This window comes from Phasianus colchicus, chromosome 2 (assembly GCF_987193195.1).
Source record: "Phasianus colchicus chromosome 2, bPhaCol1.hap1.1, whole genome shotgun sequence".
NCBI lineage: Eukaryota > Metazoa > Chordata > Aves > Galliformes > Phasianidae > Phasianus > Phasianus colchicus.
Genome location: NC_143437.1, coordinates 55289092 through 55306119, shown reverse-complemented (window position 1 = coordinate 55306119; position 17028 = coordinate 55289092). Strand labels below are relative to the sequence as shown.

At 35.9% G+C, this 17028-nt stretch overlaps 1 long non-coding RNA gene across 1 annotated transcript in view; it reads left to right on the top strand.

The window, feature by feature from the left end:
- Positions 1 to 17028, top strand: part of LOC149919036 (uncharacterized) — a 64506-nt gene that overhangs the window by 9293 nt on the left and 38185 nt on the right. The window contains exon 2 of the long non-coding RNA XR_016464729.1: positions 4334 to 4577. This is a non-coding gene — a long non-coding RNA (uncharacterized LOC149919036). The remainder of the gene's footprint in view (positions 1 to 4333; positions 4578 to 17028) is intronic.

Sequence of the window (17028 nt, the reverse complement as noted above, 5' to 3'; positions counted from 1 at the left end):
ATGATTAGAAAGTGCCAGGAAGAGCTAGAGGTGGAGCAGGATAAGTGAAAGACTAATCTGTCCCTCTGGAAAGGAAGAGTGATGCTCTGTGCAAGACCAGCTGGACACTCTGACAGGACACACAGTTATATTTATGCATATATTACTGAGACTCAGGGAACAGCTGGAAGTTTTGGAAGGTGTTAACAGAGAACTTGATCTCACTGTACCTTGATTGCTCTGAGCACAAATCATGGGCTTTGCTATTATCAATACCACACTCCAAGTGTGCAGCTCATTAACAGTCACTATCATGGTCTTGTGTCATCATTTGATACAAGACAGGTAAGTGGCAGAACATAACCCTGAGGCCATTGTTTTGATCAAATTTGGCTGTTTCACCCAGGATTAAAACAATGTGAACTTATGCAAGCCTGCAGGCCCAGGTTCCTACAGGTCAGTAGTAGAGTAGTTCAGTAGTGACAAGTGCATCTTAAGAAGGTCTGTCCTCCACCCAACTTCATACTTATCCTCAAAGCATTATTACATTCCAGTGCCATGTCACAAACTGTGTGGCTACAGAATAGTCACTAAGGGTACCATGCCGTCAGAAAACCTTTTAACAAACTGTACATGCCCAAATCAGTCAAAGCACCATCAACTTTCAGAAGAAAAGGCAAGCTCCCTTTTTTGGGGTCTGACTCAAAGTTGATAACTATAACTAAGATATATATAGTCTAGTTGTAGGTATTCGGTGTATGCCCAGGAAATTCTCTGGCTTGTGTCTGGTTTGATGGGAATTAGTCATTAGTTTGCCTGCCAGAATAGGCTTCAACTTTCATACGTCTTCTTTTCTCTTTTTTATTACCACTGTATTTATAGGGCAGAATATATACACAGCTTTGTCATTTTAGAAGACTCAATGAAAGTATCTCAAATAGATAGTGATAAACAATAATTGGTTACAATGAAAACATTTGGCAATGATAAATCAGTTCTGACTCCATTTTGATTGAAAAGAATCAAAGCTGGAATAATCTGGTCGAAGCCAGGTAAAAGTATTTTGCCTTCAAGTATCAGATTTTTCTGTGGACAGTAGTGACATGCTGTTGACAACCAGAGATTAGAAAATGATCTCTCAGCACAGATTTTAGCATCTAAAATCAGACAATATTTGTGTTTATTGAAATATTTCATTGTTTTTGCTATAATGTGTGCTGTAGCAGTGTTTTATAGCCTGTCTAGCATCCACAAGGGTGAATTGTGTTCTGTAGTGAAATTGTATGCCTTAGTTTTGCTGCACTGAGTTTTGGTCCATTCCTACTTTCCTAAAATACTGGTAAAATTAGACTGGAAATTTTCACTATTTCTATTGCTAGATGTATGTCTGCACATATATAACAGTTATTCAACTACTTGCAGATCTCTGTTATAAATTTTGGACAGTTTATCACTTCTGTATATGCTGGCTACAGGCTTCTACTTCAGAACACATCCACCAATAATCTTGAGGTAATTTTCTTCTGAGTGACCTGGGGTTTGAGTCTTTTTGCATCTGGCACTGCATATTCTTATCTCATCTTTGTAATTCCAGCATTCTTGCTAGGCCTGTGAAACATCTCTACTATTGCCTGACCGTTTAAACAGAGACTATGCAGCCATAAGTTTCCACCACTATATAATTTCTTTTGGATTCTTCCCAGTTGTGCTTTTAAAATGGACCTGTAACTAGTTTTGCTGATGTTTCTGAATGTCTTGAGGATCAAGTTAAGTTTACATATTTTCATTCTTCAAGGTTGTCTCAGCTTAGAATTCAGCTATGCACATCAGTAACTTCTATAAAACACATCTGTGTAGTTTTGGTAATAAGATTAATGTGCCTTAGAGCTCTGGTATGCGGCTCTCAGTAATCTCAGTGATAATAAATACCTAATGATCTCTTCTTCTTTAAGAATAATACTTAAGCAACTTGACATGCCATTGCACATCTTTTTTTTTTTCTTCTTTCTTTTTTCTTTCTTTTTTTCCTCCTTCCTTCTTGGTAGACTCTGGGAGTTTATATATTTAGTATTCAGAATAGTTCAGCTGGAACTGATCTACAAAGATCATTAAATCGAACTGCCTGACCAGTCCAGGGCTAGCTAGTACTCATCAATTGGTGCCTGTAGGCCTGTACCTATGCTGAATTATCTTTATCTTTTTTTTGGTGTGAAGTGTTTGTAAATATCATATCACAGTTTTAACCTATTTCAGTTGAGATTCATTTCCTTGCATCCCAATAACAGAAATATGACCTCTGTGTTCTCATACCAGAAGGTGAGAGGGCTCTATGAAAACCCTTCTAGAACATGTATTACTGTCTGAAACAGCTAGCTATACTAATTGACACTGGTGTTGATAAATTAGTAGCTGCAGATAACAGCAACTATAGTATTATTCTTCCATTGCAGATGTTAGTCTAAATTGGAATTTCTAAATTCTTTATCCATCTACTTGCATCTGAAATGAAGAATGATTTCCTCATCCAATAGTATTTTTCAGTACTTGTCTATGGTACTGCAAAATATTATTTTTTGCTATACCTGTAGGCTTTATTTGTGGGTACTTAATAGTTTGGCAATTTGCTTACACTGCTTGAGTTTTGCCTTGCTTCACTGGATGCCAAGCCATTTTTATCATTTCTTAGTCTAGAGAAAAAGCCTTTTTCCATTTGCTTGACTATACTTTATATGTTCCTTTACTTACAGAATACTGTTGAAAGTATATGATGTGAGTCAGTTTGTTCACTTCGAGATGCAATACACCTGTGGATTGAAACCTTCAGAAACATCTTGCTATTTTTTAACTGCTTTGCTGCAGCTGTGACAGACTGCATTATTTTCATGGATCATTTTTTGTTGTTCCTACATATGTATTACATTATATATATGCAGGAATATATGTGTGTATATATATATATGCATTATATATTATCTTTCCCATATTTAATTTTGTTAGATCCCTACATTTTCTTTATTTTTTCTGCTGGAAACAGTCACTTTTACAGTTTTTCAAAATTTCCATATTCTTTCATGTTCTTCTATTTGCAATTAATCTTACTCATATCATCATGTTAAATTTGATTTATCATTGCATTATGAAACATAAAAAAGTCATCACTGTAGAATGTGCACTTTTGGGATGATCTCTATCACAATGCTGTGAATGGGATGAAGGACGTATCAAGCCCTGAATTTGCTTTGGAAAATGGAAGGCAAATTGATTTTTAGGGCTTTAGCTCAGATGATTTTGAACTATGGTTGCATTCGAATGCTGGCTGTAAAACCGGCATAAATGTATTCATATTTCAATATAAAATATTTCTATACAAAATTGGAAACTTTCTGAATTTCTAACTCCCCTTCCATAACAGTTCCTCCAAAATATTATTGCCTTCCAATTTGTAGGTGAAACTTCTTGTGGTAAATTGCTGTTCAGTAACAAAATATCTATAGATGATACCAGAATATTCCAAACCAGTAACTGATGGGCTAACAGAGAATGGCTGCGACTTCTGACGGTATTTAGCCTTTCAGTTCTTGGCTTTAAACTCTGACTTCTGGAGTGCGCATTCTTAGATAATTAATTAAAAATTTCAAATGGTTTAAATAGAATAATGAAGATATAATATTAATAATATTAATGGAAAAATAGATATCTAAATTAAAAAAGCATTCATTAATTGCAATTTTTATTGTTTCAGTGCATAGTATAATGAAATAGATCATTATCTTTTGTACTATTTACAATATTGTTATTGTAAATAGAAAAAAACCTTTGTATGCTGACAATTTCTATATATTGCATTAAATTAGTGTCATATTTGAGGATTTTATCTGCATGAAATGTCATTGGAGTTTGTATTCATGTATAGAATTTACGTGGGAGCCAATGATATTTATTTTGTGCCCTTTTAGTAAATCTATTTCTCTGGATATCGCTTGAGAATTTGATGTCTTGAAGAAAAATAAAACACTTTATCAGGTGCTTCAGTGTTCTATTAATTCAACAATAGCTTTTTGGGAGAACAAATCTTAAAAAATTTGTATAAGTTCTCATTGTCAAAAAGTCGTTAAACTGGTTATCGAAAACAAAAAAAAGAATCACTAAATTCCTCTCAAGACTCAAAATATTTTCATCTTTTGCAAAGATAGTAAGGAGAGTATTTTTTACCTCTGCTTCCAGCACAAAAATGGAAGGTTTTACATCTACATACCTTGGCAGCTCTGTGAACAGCCTTGCCATGTGGAAAGTGCTTTTATTTTGCTGATGTTGAGTTCCACTATTTTATATTTGTTTTCTTTTTCTTTCCTAGGGTGATAGGGTTGAAGCAACAGGATGAGAGATCTCAAACATGCTACTGAATGTTGTGCTCTGACAAAACTACATGGCTTCCTTTATCAAGGCAGCTGTGTTTTTAAATAAATAATCTTAATTTGGCCTGCAGAAGGATTACGCCTGATACCCAAATGTACTGCCTTGAAAGGTCGCCTTGACTTCCTCAAGGAGTTTAAATCAAGGCATTCAGGATACCAGATCAGAAGGCCTCACAGACTGAGGTATGTTTATTGTTTATTACTTAGGAAACTGAGACAGCAGTGAAAAGGACAGCTTCCAAAATAGCAAAGTTACTGCTATTAACAAAATAAATTTAAAATAAGTATTGCTGAATGGACTGCTTCATTTTAACAGTTCTTTGTTCCTACTATGGATCACAGAGAACAGTTAAACCGTGTTAAATTAGGCTTCAGTTAGATAGATCCTTGTCACTGTTAAGTGGCTTCCATAGATGCCATTAGGATTGTTTGTAGAAGCAAGACAAGACTGGGCTGGTAAGTAATTCACAAGTTATATATGCAACTCTGCAATTTGTGGCAGTTTTATTTTAACAACTGATGATAGATAATTTGGCCAGTTCCCAAAGCTGTCCTGTTTATTAAAAATTTACCTGAAAATTGTTATTTTATACTTTCGTTTCAAGCTCTTCATCAGATAAAAATGAGATCTGAGATAAGAAACAGATCTCTTGCTATCTATGGAAATATGTGATTTTTCTTTGTACTTTTATGCTGATCAATATATATAAATGACCTTTCATGTCATTAAAAATTTTGGAAATATTTTTAAAGGGCTAATTGCAAAAAAAATTGGTTGATTGGATGCCTGTGACTTATAAAGTCTGTAGACCCACACAGACCCATACTCCATCAAGTAGCTAAGATGCACACAAATAATATGCTTTAGCAGTAGAATTCATAGATGATTTTGTCAGCAACACTGATGCTTTGATTTTATATGGCTTGAAAACTGTTTGAGGCCAACAGTTTAACTTCAGACTGCAGAGTGCTAAACCATGAAGTAAGAAATGTTTTTAATTTGGTGATCTTGTGCAGAATGGAGAGCCTGACAGTAACTTGTTCAAGATTTCCCACTTGCAAGTTCAGATTGAACATGGATGAAGAGAATTTAAAAACAGTCCAAATTTTGATATTTCTGGTTACTTTGGGTTTTTGCTTGTTTGTTAGTGGCTTTGTTGTCACTGTTTGTTTTTAACACTGCATAAATGTTAACAGGAAAAGAAATACGAATAGTAACTGGATACTAAAGTAGCAGTTCTGAAGCCTGGTCTGCCTTTGCTTCTCTGTGTATGCAGTATCACTAAGAAACAACCCATCTTTTTTACATTCAGAAGCACACTCATGCTTATTACTTGGGCCAAATTGCTAATCCATTTGATGAAATAATCTTTTTTTCGGTCTTAGTGCTTTACATTTCCTGGAATATTGTATTTTTGTGGCAAGAAGCAGAAAGGAAGCTGTTTTAGACTTGTAAACTGTTCAGTATCTTGTCTCCTTTTGTGTGTAATGAAACAAAGAAAAATATTCTGAAAGAACTTCATGAAGCCATGGCTAATATCTCAAAAACAAAATGCTGAAATGAAGCCTTTCACAGCAACTATGTATGAAATCAGAAAGCATGTCTAATATTTTATGCAGAGTCAGAGATAGTGGGGGTAAATACCTAGAGGTTTATTTTGTGCACCATCATTTATGTCACCTGATGTACATCTGCAACCCTCCTGCTCAAGTAAGGTTTTGTTTGCTTGGACCTGTGCATACCTACAGGATTTTGTCTATTGCTTTGTTTTACGTTCTGCCACCCCCTGAAAAGAAGCCTTGCTAAACGTAACTGTATATCTCTCCTTACTGAAAAGCCTTGTGTTGAATAAGATCCATCACCATGTAACTGAAGATTTTGCAGGATGGATCCATGCCTAACATCAGAACTACTGTAGTATATCCAAGATTATATGTTTTATCATTATTTCTTATCAGTAAATATTCTACAGTGAAAAGCCAGTACCTCTTTCTAAAGGACCTGAAGATAGAAAGGAAATCTGAAACACTTGCACACTCAGAGAAGAGCTCTTCAGGGAGAAAATATCTTGGTGTAATTAATGTGGTCTTTTTTTCTGTAAAAGAGGGAGTAATTTGCTTCTGAATTGAAACTTGTGAAGAAACTTACATCATTTAATAGGAATTACTCATTGCTTTTCTTCAAATAGCTAATTTATTCTTCATACGAATATACATTCTGGAATCTATCTTTTTTCTTCTCAAAATAATGTCCCCAAGTTGTTAGAAGTTTGAGTATTGTTTCTATATTTCTCATGAAGTTTCAAAACAGCTTGGTTTCCATTTCACATCTGGGTGAAATGGGAAAAGTATTCTCTTGCATATTCAAAAGTATCTGCTTATTTTGTCTAACTGCTTTAATATAAAAAAATTATATGAGTGCGGTAGGGCAAAAGAGCACCAAGTCTGACTGCAGTGAGCAGAAAATGTACGCATAGCCTATCAGTTTTCCTCTATATTTTGCATTCCTTCTTAGGAAGACTGGGCAATGAAATCAAAGACTATTTAAGCCACAGATGCTTGTGGAACCCCTCCTGGGACCTGACCCTGCAAGGCTTGATCTGGATTTTCCTTTTCAAACATCCTTTGTTCACCCGCCCCAAAGATCTGTGAACTAAAACTTTCACCTTCTGTTAATTAAGTTGACAGCTGTCACCCTGATTAAGCTTAAATTTGGGTGTTTGTCTTTGGATTGATGTTTGAAACAGAACTAATGTGCAGTTTTCTGGAGCATTGTCACTGAAAAGCAGGATCTTTCTAATGTTCTCTTTCTTTAACATGAATTTTCCCTACGTGTATTAAAATGTTGAAAATAAGTAACTGCCAAAATTTCAATTACTTTCATGGGTAATGTCTAATTTTTCAGATGCAGCTGAATTTTACAATGCAAGAAATAATCAATTTAGTTCAGTGCTGGGCTTTTAAGAAGTGATTAGTACACTTATTAACCTAGGTACTCACAACAGAGACAGTTGAATTGCTTCTAATACTCCTCTATCACATTAGATTTTGAAGAAAATATTTTGGATCTCCTTATCATTATCATTTGATGGAATATCTTTAAGATAATTAGTTTTTGGAGTTTTTTTTCTGCCACTGCATTAAGAAAAAAAAATAATTTCAATTTGTCAGAATCCTATCAGGTCAGATTCACATTTTTGCTTACATAAACTGATAACCCTGCCTGCTGGTTTCCATCATCAGTTCTCAGTAAGATTTCTGCTCAATAATAGCAAGGGTGAGCTAATGATGGTATTCAATCAAATCTAACACTTTTCTTCAAGATGGTTATTACTAGGTTCGAGTCCATGTTACAAAACTTCCAGCATAGTTAATGCAAGTCAAACATGGCAAAACTAATTTCATGTGAGCAACAACATGATTTATTACTGGACAGTGGTAAAATCTTATACTTCGCAAATGATCACAAAGACAGAGTTGGATTCCTGCACTGTTTAGACATTTCTTTGGCTAATACCAATGCTTATGCAATGAAAAAGGAAATTGGAATGTGAATAGGTGAATTCATATCTCATTATTTAATTTTCTGTTAGTGGACAGCTCAAAATATTTCACAAATTCATCCGGGAATCAAAAGGAGATAATAACTCATATAAAATGAACGGCTACTTCTTGGCAGATATTTGTTAATATGTCACTTTAAGAATACAGATCAACATATTTTTGAAAACTCACATAGCTTCCAAATGCTTCGTACAGTAATATACATGAGTGTCAGATTTAACTACTTGTCTTCCCGGTAATCGTAATATGATTTATTTTTTCCAAATGTCAGTTTGGAAGTTACGGAGTAAATGGAGTTAAACTCGTGCCAATCTTTGGTTGTCTGTTGCTGTCAGAAACGGTCAGCTCTGTTGGTAATGTTTTAGCAGCATGGAAAGACCTAAGTAATTGCAGTGTGGCTAAATAGAGGCTACTCAGTTCTCAGGACTTTCATTTCAATTCTTCCCTAACATGTGAGGTGATTCAAGGTATTTTTTAAATACAAAAAAAAAAAAGTAGTCCTACTCTGAAGTCCATTACTGTATTCTTATGTGACCTGTAATAGGTTGATGAGTCCCTGCTGCTATTTAACTCTGTGGATATTTATTTTTCAGCATTTAACAGAATTTTCTATAGAAAGTTCTTTTTCTTCAAGAGTCTTTCTTATCAGACAAATAACAATTTCCTGTGATCAAAAGACACATGCAAAGACATAAAATCAGAGTACAGCATACTGATTTTAATGTTCTGAGAGCACTTTCCACTCTGAAAAATTGATCATAATATCGATGTTAGATGTCACTAAGCCCCAGAATGCAGAAGTGTAAATCAGTAGTCTGGAAATACAAAAGGAATCATGCACAGGCACAAAGTAATCATAGCCTTCCTAGAAGGTACATGGTGGGTTAGCTTAAATTGCATACTAGGCTTAGGCTAACAGAATTGCTTATGGTAATACTGAAAAATGCCTTGTCCTGACTGTAGAGAAAATTAAGTGCCTCCTTTACAAAGATTGCTTCATTAGATACCCAAAATGTAGGTAGAAGATGGAAAGAGGAGTACGGACAGCTACATGTTCCTCAGTCTACATGAAGCTAGAGACCAGCTACTTAAAGGACAGTAGATTATGATCATATGTATGAGCAACAGTCATGAAGACTGAAATTAAAACAACCTATGGAACAACACAGAATTAACAGAACATTCATGAACAGAATTCAGTAAAGGAATTCCCAGATGATAATTCTCAGCCTGCAACATATAACATTGCTTGGTTCAATAGTTTCTGCTGTTCTTTATCTGAGAAGGAGTGTTATAAATGACATTTTTTGTAATATCTTCCATTTTGTTTGAGACAATGTCTGTTTCTTTATCTCCCTTTATCTAAATATTTCCTGCATTAGCATTAACATTATTTATTATTATTATTACCTCAGTTGTATCAAATGAATGCACAAGTGGCGATAGGCACAAACTGAAATGAAAGAAATTCCATTTAAACGTAAGGAAAAATCTTTCCATACAGTGAAAATGGCCAAATCTTTGGAGATATTAAAACTTTGAGGAACCCACTCTAGATTCCCCTTCTTTGACTAGTGAACTTGGGCTACACAATGCCTAGAGTTCCCTTCCAAACTTAATTTTTCTGTGCACTAATATTTGACTATGTTTAATCAGAGTCAGTTTTTGTTGTTATTAGTGATAGTGGTTTAGTTAGTTTGGTTTTGTATTTATATTTATACATACAGATCTTCTTAGTGCTAATTGTAAGAATAATGGAAAATCCCTCCCTTGTATTGATATGGCAAGAAGGCAGAATCAAACTTAGAATGTAACTAGGAATGCAATTAAAATGCAATCTGTACTAACATCAAAAAATGCTATCAAACAAAAGGGACAGGAAGCACATAGTCTAGAGCAAGTGACATAGCTAGAATCTGGATAAGATGAGCAAGTTAATTTTGCTCAAGCTATATTTCCAGACTAACCAGACCGTTTTCCAGTATTTGTACCTGAGGTCAGCATTCCTCATTTTTCAAGAATGTACTGTTTTGAGTAGGCTGGGAGAGCACATTCACAGTCTTGATGACCTTCAATTTGGAATGAGCTGCAGTGCCGGAGCATGTGTCAGTTCCTGCTGTGCTCTTCCACCACTGCTCTTGGCGCTGTGCTCACGGTGGTTGAAGTTTCCAGCGTTTCCTGTTCAGCAGCCAAATGGAAAGGAAGCTCCATGTGCTTCCTGGTGCTAGAGGTGGCACAGCCATCAGGGCAGCCAGTAAAAGCAAATGCACAGAAATGTGACAGGATTTGTGACCTCTAAGAGCGGGGCTTGAAAGCAATCACCGTTCCTGTGTATAATTAATAGTACATCTTATCCACAACCCTAAAACAAAGAGAATTTAAGGGTTTAAGGATTTAGAGAGTCTTGATTCTTGTTTCCGCTTTCTTCCCTAAATTAATTTTCTGATACATTTCTGGACTTCGATCAGTCAGGGTTGTATCACTCATGTATCACCTCAGAAAACAAGGCTTTTACTGATGTATTTTCTGTTAATTTAATGTTTATTAAAAATGCCAGAAACACTGATAGATTTAAAGCCTTCCCCTTTCTGCAGTGATTCTTCTCTAAATTGCACATAGTTCCTCCAGACTTTGCTTGAAACCTGTTTCCTGCATCTCAAATCTGTCTTTTTCTATATTTTCGCATCAATCTTGGACCCCGTATCAGTTGGCGTGAATCATCATAATGTAAAATTAATCCACACTGTGCTTGCTTACAGAATGTAAGGCTTTTATTTCAGAAAGTGTAGGAATGTGGAATGCCTCTGAAAATAGAAACAACAGATCTGTTTGAACTAACCTGGTGGTGCCACATTCAACTAGCACCAGGATGGACCTGAGGCAGCCACAACCCGTGTTCTGGCAAATGACCCATTTTGGCAAAGCTGTCCCCCTTGCAGTCCATCCATCCCGAGTTCCTCATAATGCTGGAGCAGGAGGCATTCACCAGGCTGACTTAAGGCGAGGGAAGATCACAGCCTGGTAGTGACAGCGAGATATTGCATTTCATGAACTCTCAGTTCTGCTGTTTGCCACCATCTCCCTGATCTCCCTGGGCAAGATAAGCATGAGGTGCTCTACTGTCATGGTGCCCACAGGCTTCATGAACTCCTTTCTAAGCTCAGCAGTCAACAAAGTATTTCACTGTACTAGTGGGACATTGACATCAGATTGATTTTTGGCATTCTTCAGGAAGGACATCTGCTTCAGTACTTGGCATCTGCTTCAATACTTGTTCATTCCTCATATCTCCTAGTGGGTTTTTGATTATTTATTTGTTTTCAGAAACCTTATCTCTCCTTTTTGTAGTTGAAGAAAAATTTTATCTATTATCTGTGGCTTTACTGTTGTTCTTCTGAACAGCACAGTCACCAAAGCATACAGAGTGCACAACCAATGGCAAGTTATCTTACGACTAAATTTGGTAGCTCTTTTTTTTTTTTAACTTTTCCCAGAAGAGCTGAATTGTTGCTATGAATAGTTTTTAAAATAGAAATGTGAGGGGTTTATTATTTTTAATCCTTCTTGTATCAAATATAAAAATCAAAGACAAAATCATTGTTCTCATTCTGTCAAAATGTAGATCATCTCAACACTGAAACAGCCATCGGTTTTCCATAACATCAATTTATTTTAATATAATGCTTCATTTTTTTCCCTAAATCATTTCTCTTTCATACATTTTTCTCCCATTGTGCACATTATTTTGCAGACTTTCAGCTGAAAAATAGCTGGTTCTGGACAGCATTCTAGTTTTTCTCACAATGAGTGAACCCGAAAACTCTTTTTGTCTTTGCCAATTATTTACCACTACACCAGATGCCATCTCTTCTCACCCTTTGGTGACCACAAGGTTGTGTAACTAATTCAATGTTTGCTTTATCTTGTCATCCAGTTGTCTTATCCAAAACACAATTAGGAAAAAAAAAAAAAAACTATCTTCATTTAATAAACAAATTCATTTTATTGAAATAGGTTATTCATATCTTTATTTACTTATCTTTACTTATTCCTTTTTAACTTTTTTTTTTTTTTTTTTTTTTTAAACATTTCCAGAAGGATAAACAGTGAGAAATGAAGGGATAACTGTCTGGCTGTCTGGCCCAACATGTGAATCCACTGCATAGACAAAAATAAAACCAAAGATAAACAAACAAAAGCAAAAAAAAAAAACCCAGAACCCAAAAAATTCAGCTCAAAGAACGAGGCATACAGACTTCAGGTCCCATGAAGTCTTACCTTGAAATTGAAATAAATCTGTTTTTTATTTGAACTTTTACAGTATTTGAAATACTGCCATAAGTTTCATCATATCTGCCTGTAGAAGGTAAAATATTTTTTCATCATATCTGCCTGTCGAAGGTAAAATATTTTTTAACAGCTATGCCTAAGATACAATAAGCTAGTTCAGCTGAAAATATCTTGTTTTGTTGTGTTTGATCCTTTTTCCCCAGTATTTCAGCTCTCTATGGAGTAGCAGTTCATCCACCAGGACACTGGAGGTAGTACTAGTGAGAGGACAAGGTGAAGAAGAAAATTATTTGACCTAGATGTTTGGCACTTCACAAAACAAAAAGAAACATAAGCAGTGGGGAAGAATCATAGAATGGCTTGTGTTGGAAGGGACCTTATAGATTACCTATAGATAGTTTTGATCCCCTACTTTGGGCAGGGCTGCCGCCCAACAGATCAAGCTGCCCAGGGCCCCATCCAACTTGGCCTTGAACACCTGCAAGAATGGGGCATCCACAACCTCTCTGGGAGGTCTATGCCTCTCTCTCACTCTCTCAGTGAAAAATTTCCAGTTAATCTAAATCTCTTTTAATTTAGTTTAAAACTATTCCCCCTTGTCTTATCACTATCAGACCATGTAAAAAAAATCAGTATTCTTCCTGACTATAAGTTCTTCTAAAGTATTTTGAAGGCCACAATGAGGTCTTCCCAGAGCCTTCTCTTCTCCAGGCTGAGCAAATCCAGCAAATTCAATCTGTCTCCATAGGAGAGGTGCTCCAGCCCTCTGATATCTTCATGGCCTCATCTGGACCTGCTCCAACAGCTCTACATCCTTCTTGTTTAGGGGCCTCAGGATGCAGTACTGCAGGTGAGGCCTCACAAGGGCAGAGCAGAGGAGGATAATCACCTCCCTCTTCCTGGTGGTCAGCTCTCTTTTGATATAGCCCAAGAAGCATGAATTTTAGTTGGAATGTTCCCATATTTGTGCAAATATAGGGAACAAAGCAACTTAGTTGAAAAGAAAGCCAAGAAATATCCAGAAATAGGGAGGAGCAGTATTCTAAATGAATAAGGCAACATCAAATTTCTATACCTTAAGGAGGACTTGGAGGGGAAGACACTGTTCTATGCCACTGATCTCTTCAGTTAGCATAACTGTATAAAGTCTTCAGAGGACATGTCCCAGATCTCCACGGGTTATTCAGGAGGTCAGGAATGACAGTAAGGGAAAGGGAAGCCTCTTAAACTGCTAAAACTTTAATCTCTTGAACATGTGTGGGCTTCCTTCCCCATCCTTGTCAGCAGCATGAAACTCAATCAACTAGGGTCAAGTTTCATGGGGATGGCAAAAAGCACATCCTTGATACAAAGGGGGCTTAATCTTTCCTACCACCCTCCATCCCAGGTTTTAATCTGAAATTTAAAACACTCAGTTTAATGTTACTGAATTTAGTTCATATGGATAGAACTTATTTTTCCAATACCTTTTGCTTGAAAACAGCTGAACTATTTTTACTATAATTTTCCCCAAACAAACAAAAATAATCAAAATTGGACCAATGGAGATGTATCAGATGGAAAATTTTGTATCAAACAACTGAAGTTTGGAAAAGCTACAGCTTCTGAAATGGGCCATTAAAAAGGAGGTGTCAGGAAATCTAAATATACTGTGCTATTAGCTTTTTCTTTAAAATATGAATTGAAGCCATTATTTTATGATTCTTAATGTGTTAATCAAATACGTTTATTTTCCTTATCAGTTGTCTACAGACACAGTAACAATGACAGCAGCTCTATAACAGGTAGAAGTGACTAAATGTAGATTCTAAAACAAAGACTGTGCTTTGGCCTTCTGGTTTTCTCTAAGAAGCCCAGCATTATTTGTATGCTTTGATGATCTGAATGAGTCTTGGATATACAAGGGCTACTCTGAAAGTAATACCTCCTGTTTCAGTATGCTGGCCCAAAATATCAGAGGTGGATGTTGGGTGGTGTGGCAGCAGAGGTGAACCTTCCCACCAATGTTCCATTACATGTTGTTGCCATGTGACAGATGGCAGCAGAGAAGAAGTCTGACATGGAAGTGCATATGAAGCAAAAAAGTGTCATTGAATTCGTACATGCGGAAACAATGGCATCCACTGATATTCATCAACACTTGCTGAACATTTATAGAGTTCAAACAGTGGATGTGAGCACTGGTAACCACTCATTATGGTAGTGTGTTTAAGAAGTGGATACAGAGCATATATTTATGAGTGCGGCATGCAGGCCCTTGTTTATTGCTGGTGAAAATGCATAACTAATGGTGGTGCCTATGTTGAAAAATAGTTTTGTAGTCGAAAAGGTGCTCTCTTGAACAGTGTTATTTTGTTTGTTGTATCCGTGGTTGTTTCCATGGAAATAAATAGGAGGCATTACTTTCAGATCTAATTACATATATGGTGAAAAGAACATTTCCTGCTCAAATGCTTAGTTAACTTCCTAAGCTTGAAATATGATGCAGAAAAGGAATACGCAGGTAGAGTGACAAATAGTGCCTATTATCAATGAAGCTCACTCATGTGTAGAGATCTTATGTGCTGTGTATGTGAGATCATGATCTAGAAGAGACCCATCTATGGAGGTGGATGAAATGAATGCCTTTTTTGACACCTCTTGGTCCATCAGATGGGATGAAGGGCTAAATTCTTCTAAGCTTAGCTCCAGTGAGATTAGTGGAAATAATGAGTACTTAGTTTAAACCACTGAGCCTAAACTTACTATAGGCAATGCTAAATGTCACTGTTCTACAGTTAGTGCCTGACTTCAGATCTCTTGGGATTTGAATAACTTTTGAATGTTTGTTTCCAAAAACATAAAAAAATGTTCGTTTTAAATTCTACTGCATTAAAAAAAAAAAAAAAAAAAAAAAAAAGTGAGTGAGAAATTGAGGCTGAGAAAGAAAGAATCTGTTCTTTGAAGTAAAGTTACAGTATTTAGGAGTGCAAAATTTAATTCTTTTTTTCTTTTTTTCTTTTTGGTGTATCTGTGAAAGTCATGAATGTGGAATGTTAACATTTACTCATGGGGCTCTGACGTGTTATTCCAACTAAGCCAGAGTATCCAAATGCAAGTGAGCTGCTTTTTAGGGTTCACAGGATGCTCATATTAGCTTTATTTCTTTAAGACAGACTCCATAGATTTATATATATTTTTTCTACATTAGCACAACTGGTATCTTAAAAATATGGCGCTGATCACAGATTTAATACATTTTTTTAAAATTTTATCATTTTGAGATACTCTCCATGTCATTTGGCCATCTGCAGGTATCCAGGGTACATTACTTTTTTGAGAAAAGAAACAAAGACACTGAAAAAAAGATACTGTTTCCTCTGATAGCAAAACAAACAGAAGCAGCCCAAGTTAAAGGTTTTCTTAATTTCAAATGAACATTGTTTACTTCTGCAAAAATGTTGAAATGTTGAAAAATCACTTGCTGTGGCTGAGTATTGAAACTGCCTGTGTCACCTCTCCCCACGGAGCTCTGGATGGGCTCTGTGCTGGAGAAGTCTAAGCATAAACAAAGATTTCTCGTGGCTACAGTATGCTGCACAGAACTTAGTTGTGTCCCAGAAGAATTTGCCGGAAATTTCAGGGGAGAAAAAAAGAAAAAAAGAAAAGAAGAGCATGCTATCAAAATTATGCCACTCTTAAACTATTTATAACCAGCTTAATTATCAGCTAAATTATTGTAACAATAAGGAGTCTGTATATTTTGTATACCAAAATTTAGACCCTGATGATATCAGGTGGTAGAAGAGGTTGTGATTTTGCCTTCCATCAATATTTGGGTAGACTTTGTCCAGTCCTAATGCACAGAGTGCCTTATGGTCTCACCTATCACACAGTCCCTCTGACTATTTCAAATAACCTGTCATCACATAACATTCTTCTGTCAGCAATGAAATTGCTGATATGGTAAACATCTGCTGTATTTTCAGATAATTTTTCATGAGATATAATAAGGGAAAACAAAGAAAACAGTCCATTTGCAAAGAGAAATGCAGACATTTACCAAATAGCCATTTAGAAATAGTTTTCCTAGGTTCCATACCATCAGAAATGTTTACTTTGGATTTTGGAATAGTTGAAACAGATCTGCCCTTTGCAGGAAGAAATGTAAGAGTGCCACATACAATTGCAGCAACAGCTTCTAGTTCAGCTTTCTGTCTCTGACAAGGACCTCTAACAGCTGCTTCAAAAAATATTACAGAGTGAACTGGCCACAGAAATGTCCTTCTTGACCCATGTTAGCTAGATGTTGATATGTGCCTTGAAACCTAAGTCCCTCCATGAATTCCTGTGGGCTTTAAGAAATGCTTATTTTGGATGTACTTACTATCCATGAACATCCAAAACTTTTTTGAGTCTTTCTGGACTCTTGACCTAAACAGTACTTTGTGGCACAAATCTCAGGCTGATTGCATGTTCTGGGTAATTATTTCATTCGTATTCCCTTCACCACACCACAATTTGGAATCAAAGTTTAGGGTAAGCAGCTACTGTACATGCCAGCTCTACATTGATTTGAAGTAAAAGAATCACCAAGGTCAGCAGTATGAAGAAAATTACCTAAGAAAGATCTCATTCAATGGTCAATACAACTAGGAATTATTCTTGTATTATTATTTTAATGCAAGTGATCCTTGTAGAGCATTCTAACATTAAAAATGAAGACAGTGAAAGAAAAATCTGGCCAAGTATGGAAAATGATGCATTTGGATTATGAATGTGATACAGAAGCAAAATATTG